Source organism: Rhinoderma darwinii, chromosome 5 (genome assembly GCF_050947455.1).
Source record: "Rhinoderma darwinii isolate aRhiDar2 chromosome 5, aRhiDar2.hap1, whole genome shotgun sequence".
Taxonomy (NCBI): Eukaryota; Metazoa; Chordata; class Amphibia; order Anura; family Rhinodermatidae; genus Rhinoderma; species Rhinoderma darwinii.
The window spans coordinates 225,833,871-225,842,854 of NC_134691.1; the positions used below are offsets into that span (position 1 = coordinate 225,833,871).

At 44.5% G+C, this 8,984-nt stretch overlaps 1 long non-coding RNA gene across 1 annotated transcript in view; it reads right to left on the minus strand.

Annotated features, from left to right (window-relative positions):
- The window catches only part of LOC142651830 (uncharacterized), an 83,480-nt gene extending 77,513 nt beyond the window's left edge, over positions 1-5,967 (minus strand). The window contains exon 1 of the long non-coding RNA XR_012847718.1: positions 5,888-5,967. This is a non-coding gene — a long non-coding RNA (uncharacterized LOC142651830). The remainder of the gene's footprint in view (positions 1-5,887) is intronic.
- Between the last annotated feature and the right edge of the window lie 3,017 nt (positions 5,968-8,984).

Genomic DNA, 8,984 nt, shown 5'->3' on the forward strand with positions numbered 1-8,984 from the left:
GGAAGATTCTTCGAAATGTGACTAGGAAGGAGTTCAGAGACTACACAATCAGATAGTTTTGCTCCAAAAGCAGTGACGCCAGAGCCTCTCCTGAGAGCAATGAAATCACATAGGCAGGGGAATAGCAAGTGGGGGGGGGGGCAGGCGGGGCATGTGCCCCAGGCGCAACCACAAGGGAAGGAAGGGGGGGCGCCGACTAGGGAGTGGAGGCATGTGCTCTCCGGGCCGGTACCCCCATGGACGTTTAGTGCCATGGCCACCCATTGCTGTTAAATTTATTTAAAAGCGGGGCAGCGCATGGGACAGGAGAGGGAGCTGTGTAATGTTATGCACAATGTTCTCCTTCACAGGCAGAGCGTGTGTGCTCCGGGCGACTGCTTTATACATCACATGTGACGTCATATAATGCAGCCGGCCATACACTCTGCCTATGAGGAGAACACCATTGAAGTGTTCAGCCCCAGCTAGCAGACAGGCAGGGAGGATGGAGAAAGAGAGGGCTGGGGAGGAGCAGTCGTACACACAGCTCTCCTGCCTGCAACGTGTGACCCCTCATAACATGAAGATCCCTCCACGGAGCTCCGGCCTGATAAGTACAGCTGTGTATGTGCAAGTAGCGGGAGCTGTCAGTGTTATGTGTGTGTGTGTGTGTGTGTGTGTGGGGGGGGGGGTTCTTTATAAATAGTTTTTGTGTGGGAGGGGGGACTTGAATAAATATTAAGTGTGGGGTGAGGGGATTCTGTATAAATTGTTTTAATGGGGAGGAAGGATTTGACTGTATGGCCTCATGCAAAAACGTGCAGGTGTAGGACCTGCCCTATTTTCGAGGGAACGGCGGCACGGTTCTGTTAAAACAACGGAAGGTGCATGGCCCCATTAAAATGAATGTGTCAGGGTGCTATCTGTTCAAACAAAGGATAGCACCCTGATGAAAACAACTGAAGTGGGCATGAGGCCTAAGGCCTCAAGCACACATCCGAATACCAAAATTATACCTGATATAAAAATAAAGTCGGTAAACAAAAATGACAAATATAAATATCTTTATTATCCCATAAGGGAGAAATTACCACGAATTCATCGACTTACACTTGTGCACTTTATATATTTATATATTTTTTTTTTTTTTATTATTATGATTGTGGGTCTGTCTTGGTTTTTGATGATCCTCTTATTATTATGGTTTATATATATATATATATATATATATATATATATACACACGTTGTTATGTTTATATTGGTATTTATGGTAAATTATTCATATTTTATGGACCAATAGGTGATGTAGTGTTTAATGATGGTTTTAGTCATGTACAGTGGAGGAAATAAGTATTTGATCCCTTGCTGATTTTGTAAGTTTGCCCACTGTCAAAGTCATGAACAGTCTAGAATTTTTAGGCTAGGTTAATTTTACCAGTGAGAGATAGATTATATATATAAAAAAAAAAAAAGAAAATCACATTGTCAAAATTATATATATTTATTTGCATTGTGCACAGAGAAATAAGTATTTGATCCCCTACCAACCATTAAGAGTTCAGCCTCCTCCAGACCAGTTACACGCTCCAAATCAACTTGGTGCCTGCATTAAAGACAGCTGTCTTACATGGTCACCTGTATAAAAGACTCCTGTCCACAGACTCAATTAATCAGTCTGACTCTAACCTCTACAACATGGGCAAGACCAAAGAGCTTTCTAAGGATGTCAGGGACAAGATCATAGACCTGCACAAGGCTGGAATGGGCTACAAAACCATAAGTAAGACGCTGGGTGAGAAGGAGACAACTGTTGGTGCAATAGTAAGAAAATGGAAGACATACAAAATGACTGTCAATCGACATCGATCTGGGGCTCCATGCAAAATCTCACCTCGTGGGGTATCCTTGATCCTGAGGAAGGTGAGAGCTCAGCCGAAAACTACATGGGGGAACTTGTTAATGATCTCAAGGCAGCTGGGACCACAGTCACCAAGAAAACCATTGGTAACACATTACGCCGTAATGGATTAAAATCCTGCAGTGCCCGCAAGGTCCCCCTGCTCAAGAAGGCACATGTACAGGCCCGTCTGAAGTTTGCAAATGAACATCTGGATGATTCTGAGAGTGATTGGGAGAAGGTGCTGTGGTCAGATGAGACTAAAATTGAGCTCTTTGGCATTAACTCAACTCGCCGTTTTTGGAGGAAGAGAAATGCTGCCTATGACCCAAAGAACACCGTCCCCACTGTCAAGCATGGAGGTGGAAACATTATGTTTTGGGGGTGTTTCTCTGCTAAGGGCACAGGACTACTTCACCGCATCAATGGGAGAATGGATGGAGCCATGTACCGTCAAATCCTGAGTGACAACCTCCTTCCCTCCACCAGGACATTAAAAATGGCTCGTGGCTGGGTCTTCCAGCACGAAAATTACCCGAAACATACAGCCAAGGCAACAAAGGAGTGGCTCAAAAAGAAACACATTAAGGTCATGGAGTGGCCTAGCCAGTCTCCAGACCTTAATCCCATCGAAAACTTATGGAGGGAGCTGAAGATCCGAGTTGCCAAGCGACAGCCTCGAAATCTTAATGATTTACAGATGATCTGCAAAGAGGAGTGGGCCAAAATTCCATCTAACATGTGTGCAAACCTCATCATCAACTACTAAAAATGTCTGACTGCTGTGCTTGCCAACAAGGGTTTTGCCACCAAGTATTAAGTCTTGTTTGCCAAAGGGATCAAATACTTATTTCTCTGTGCACAATGCAAATAAATATATATAATTTTGACAATGTGATTTTCTTTTTTTTTTTTTATATAATCTATCTCTCACTGGTAAAATGAACCTAGCCTAAAAATTCTAGACTGTTCATGTCTTTGACAGTGGGCAAACTTACAAAATCAGCAAGGGATCAAATACTTATTTCCTCCACTGTATATAAAAATTTGGACATATTGTTTACTTATTGAAGTATTTGTACATCCATAAATTGGATATTTATTTATTTATCTCTATACTTATGTATTCCTCTAAAGCACTTTTTAGTATCCCTACACTATGGATAGATATATTTAGTATTTCTGTATAATGGGTTTCTTGTGCTTTATAAATTGATATCACAATTGACATTTTCCCTCTATTTATAATATGCTGCTTGTTCTACTCACTGGGTACTTGATGGGAGCGCGTGCGGGTCGCGTGATCTCTTATGCGCCGAACCGGACGTTGTCAATTGGTTTGAGAACGAGTCCTGGTTTCCAGGTACAACTTCCGGCCATGACGCGGATGGTCTGACGCATGGAGATGGGCGTGATCCGTCATGCGCCGATTAAGCTCATTTGAGCTTGTACTTATAGAGGGGAAACAACTAGCATATTCACCTCCTGACGAAGGAAGCGAAACGCGCGTCGAGGTGGTCCTCGGATTGGGTAGCTTCATTATGTCCTCCCCAGGTAAATAAATTTATAGCCTATTCAGATTTTGACGTGGTTCTCTATATCCACAAATTTGTAATATTTATGCCATAGGTAGTTGATCATTCTAGACTTCTGATCTTCAGGCAATATCTTCTAGCTTCATACATTGTAAACATTTCAGGCTATTACTATGGGATATGTCGGACATTCCAATCCGGGGTGTTTTTAATTTTCTGTGTTTTAAATGTATGTGTTTTGTGGGTAATTTCTCCCTTATGGGATAATAAAGATATTTATATTTGTCATTTTTGTTTACCGACTTTATTTTTATATCAGGTATAATTTTGGTATTCTGATGAATTGATAGCTATACCTGTTGGTATAATGTATGCTTAAGATACATTTTTGTTGAAAACTCAAGCACACATCCGTTGCCATTTATACGGCTGCATATCACGAATCCGCAAAACAAGGACCGCACATAGAACTATACTGCTTGTAAAATGTACAAATGGCTTTATGCTTCAGTTACATTAAGATGAAAGTGGAAAAAAAAGTTACACCTCATTGATTCGTAGAGAAAGCAAACATAGTGAGTGGGAAGGACATGTCGGGAAAGAGTTGTGAGGGGGGGGGGGGGCGCCAAGCTGAATCTTTGCCCCGGGTGCAGGAGAACCTAGCTACGCCTCTGCACATAGGCCACTTTTGTATGCACAAAATAGACTTCAAAGTGTATAGTTGATAAATCCTCGGCAGACCAAAGGGTACCTGTAAAATTGTGGAGATGCAGGTAGATGAAGTGGAGGCACCGAAATAGAAGGCGCTGATGGGGTGGTTGCAATAGAGGTTTGCTGGACTATTGGAGGAGCAAAGCAACTAGAAATTCTTCAGCGTGCTTGTATAATTTCTCAAACAATAGTAGACTTGTGGGCCACTTATTTGGCAAGTTTGTAGACATTTACAGACAGGGGAGTAGACATTGCAGCGCTTTTGGGATTTATGGCCTGCAGATACTGTTACGGTTTTCATCGGAGCTGTGAATCTTCTAAGCCACAATCAGTTTTGCGCTGGCTGAACTGGGGTGCAGAGTCTAAAGAATCAACCTGTTTTTCACCCTTAGGGTATGTTCACACAGCAGCGTCGATTACGGCTGAAATTACGGAGCTGTTTTCAGGAGAAAACAGCTCCTGAATTTCAGACGTAATGGCATGTTGCAGGCGTTTTTCGCAGCGTCCATTACGCACGTAATTCGAGCTGTTTTTCCATTGTGTCAATGGAAAACGGCTCCAAGTACGTCTCAAGAAGTGACATGCACTTCTTTGACGCGGGCGTCTTTTTTACGCGCCGTCTTTTTACAGCGGCACGTAAAAAAAATGACCGTCGGCACAGAACATCGTAAAGCCCATTTAAATGAATGGGCGGATGTTTGCCGGCGCATTGGAGCCGTATTTTCGGACGTAATTCGAAGTTAAAACGCCCGAATTATGTCCGTAAATAGAGTGTGTGAACCCAGCCTTAAAGGCTATGTAAACCTATGTAAGGCAATTTTCAGTGTGTTTTGTGTAACTTTGTATAAACTTTTTAATTAAAAATTCTGATGGGTTCAGTGAATAGTGCTAGATACAGCTTCTGTGTATAGAGAATAAAGAGCAGCTGTATCTAAAAAAGTAAAACAAATTGTTAATAAAAAGTATTTACAAAATTACGCAAAACACAAAAAAAGTTTTGGCTTTCAAAGGTGTACATAGTCTTTAATCCCCACAAGGACCTATTGACTTTTCTGATTTGATTCACTGACCGCAGTCCCTTAAATAGTCACCAATTGGTAGCAAGTGAGCTGAAGGAACTGTAGCATAGTCAGGAATGGAGCCAATAGTCATCACCCGAGAGGCGACCAGAATGCGAAAAGCCAGAGGATGAGACAGGAATCGTAGTCAGAGAACGGGCCAAGGGTCAGAGACAGGAGTAGAATAACAGGAACCAAGTGACAAATACAATGAGCAAGACAGATGTGAAATCTAAAAGGCCAGGATCAGTGTTAGGGTATGTTCACACGGGCTATTTCAGCCGTTTTTCGGGCCCTAAAAGTCCCGAAAAATGGCAGAAAAATTTGAAGCAGAACGCCTACAAACATCTGCCCATTGATTTCAATGGGAAATATGGTGTTCTTTTCAGGCAGGGCGTTTTTTTACGCCTCATTTTCAAAAAACGGCCCGTAAAAAGACGCCCCGTAAAAATAAGTGCATGTCACTTCTTGAGCTGTTTTTGGAGCCGTTTTTCATTGACTCAATAGAAAAACAGCTCCAAAAACGGCCGTGAAAAACGGCCGTAAAAAACGCCACGAAAAACGCTAGTTTGATTAAAAAATGGCTGAAAATCAGGAGCTGTTTTCCCTTGAAAACAGCTATGTATTTTCTGCCGTATTTTGGTAATCATGTGAACCTTAAGGTCATGGTTAGAATCAGGAACAAATAGCCAAACAAAAATATACCTTAATTTGCAGGCGAGTTGTTTACGCCGGAGTCCCCTTTAAATAGGCCGTCAGGAACAACAGCATCAAGCACTGGTTTCCATGGCTGGTTTCCATGTAGGAGAGTTATGCTGCCCTCTGCTGTCTGAAGCTGGTAGAGCATGCAATGTTCTATTGACAATATTTATCTTACAATAAAGAATGTCCTAAAGAGCCTTTGAAATTTAAAGGGGTTGTCCGGGGCACGGGGAGGTTTTTCATACTGATAATCTATCCACAGTATAGGTCATCAATATATGATCATTGCGGTCCGACACCCGGACCCCGCACCGATCAGCTGCTCCAGCTGCCTCCGGGCACTGGATGTTACGCAATGGCCAGTGTCGGAAGCAGTTGGCTCCGTACACTGCATAGCGGCTGTGCTACAGTACTTCAGCTCTGCTCCCATTCACTTGAATAGGAGCAGAGCTGCAGTACTGCAGCATCTCCACTATACGGTGAATGGAGCTATTAGCTTCCATCACGGACATCCGATGCCCGCAGGCAGCCGGAGCAGCTGATTGGTGTGGGGTCTGGTTGTCGGTCCCCACTGATCATATGCTAATGACCTATTCTGTAAATAGGTCATAAGTATGAAAAACCGCCCCAGGCCCCTTTAACAGGTTAGGATGTGATGTCACCAAGGACAGTGGGATATTGCCTACAATCCAGGTGTGTCCCACTAGATACAAGAAACTTAGAAAGCCTGTTATATGCTTCATATTTCTGGGGAATTATAGGAGCAATAACATTGCCAATGTTACAGTAGTAACTTTCAGTGTAATAACAAAATGCAAAGACAAATCAAAATCGATTTTGCTAGTTGTGGAACCATAGTGTTTGCAATTAACTGATAGGTAAACATAAGTTTTTTTTAACAAGTTGAGTATGATTTAAGCCTTTTAGGCCATAGCTATATAGTCAAACTGTCATGTGTTAAGGTGGCCATACACATTAGATATATGTCGACTGTTACTGTTCAGATAAGCCACTTGTGGTCAAACATTACGCAGCTACAGGAGAATTGAAGAATAACATGGCAGCCTTTCAAATGAATTGTGGTCGACCAGAACTCATAGCCAGAGTCTATTTGAGTCATTTTGGGTCATAGATGGGGTTCAAAGTTGGGGACCCCCCTATCTGATGTCCATATGCCCAAATAGGGCATATATACAAGGGTTGCCTTTATGAGACAACCACTTTAACCCCTTGGCGACACATGATTTAACTGTGGTGTTACAGCTGGAGTGTGCGACATTATATACAGAGGGCACTGTGGCGTTATCTACAGAGGGCATTGGGAAATTATCTATAGAGGGCACTGTGTCATTATCAAGGGGAGGTGTGTGGCACTCTCTGCGCAGGCCACTGGGGCATTATCTACGGGGGGGGGGGTGGCATTACCTACAGAGGGCACTGTGGCATTATCTATAGAGGGCAGTGTGGCATTATCTACAGAGGGCACTGTGGCATTATCTACAGAGAGCACTGGGGAATTATCCAGGGGGGTGTGGCTCTATCTACAGAGGACACTGTGGCATTATCTACGGGGTGGGGTGTCAGTATCTACAAATGGCACTGTGGATAAGAATCCTTTACTTGGGCGGGTGGACCGCCTCGACTTGCGCTTGGCCTTCCCGAGTCTTTACCTTTAAATCCTAGCTATCCAGTTTGTATATGTTTGGTGGTGTTACGATCTGTGGGTGTGTGGACCCACTGGGCTGCACCGCCGTCGCGGGATGGCTGCTGGCCAAACTACAGTGTACCAAGATAATATATATAGTCCAAGCACAAGGGTACCTGTGATAGTCCAGACAGTAGCAACGGCTAGGCACAGATGGGATCTTGACGGCAGGTGATGCAGACGAGACAGATGACACCAGACATGGTGTAACGCAGCAGAGGTGGCAGATGGCAGAACTCGACTCCAACACTATAGCGAGCACAGGAACAGCTACAACACGGGATACAGGATACAGGTAGCAGGGCATGGGAACAACGGGAACAGGATAACACTAAGGGACCATTTGCAAGACTAACAGGAATACAAACAATGCTCTCAATGAGCAAGCAGGGCCCTACTTAAGTCTAGGGAGATAATGGGCTAATTAGTGATGTTAAACATGTGTACGCATTGGCCCTTTCAAACCGGTGTGTGAGCGTGTTTGCGCACCCTACGGGACACAGCAGAGTGGAGCGGAAGTGAGCACTGGCCTGGGGAGGAAATGTGGACCAGTGCTCACAAGTCCATGGCTGCGGCCGTAGGGGGATGAGTAGTCCCGACGGTCAACTGCTGTGGATGTTACAGGTGGTGGTTTACCCATAGGAATAAGAAGCAGAGCTCTCTACTGCTGTTCTGTACTGAAGGGGAACCTTGGTCACCTGCGACACCACTATGGTATAATCCACTTCTGCCACATGTATGTAGGCTTCCTGACCCTGGTGAATGGGTAGCTCTGGGTGTTCTGACTTTGGAGATATAGCTGTGGAGGACAAAGTAGTTGTCACGTAGGATTCGAGGACCCACTGGGCCGTACCGCCTTGGCGGTATGGCAGCTGGCCAACAGGGCGCACGTCAGAGTCTATAGTTCATATAGGGTACCTGTGGCAGCTCAGACAGTAGCAAGGCAGGCTTGGCAGGGACTAGGCAGCAGGTAGACGTCAGGCGTGGAGTAGCAGGACAGGTGTGGTATATAGCACAGCACGGCTACAGCTCAGCATGGCACTAGATCAGGATACAGGTTACAGGATACAGGAACAGGGAACACTGGGAGCAGGAAACACTAGAGGACCATTTTTTAAGTCAAACTTAGGATACAACAACAACGCTCAGGCATGGGCGGATTGGGCTGGGACCTTCTTATAGCCCAGGTTGCTCTGGGAGCAATCAGCTCAATCTCCCACGTGCATGCGCTTTGGCTTCTTAAGTCTGGACTGAGCTCGCGAGTGCACCCTGGTGGTCACTCTGGAACAGGACGGCCGTATGTGCAGACATCTCTGGAGAGAAGGGCATCGACTGGATGGAAGGAGTTCGTGGTCAGCGACCACGAACATTACAGTAGTCATCTTCACACAAATT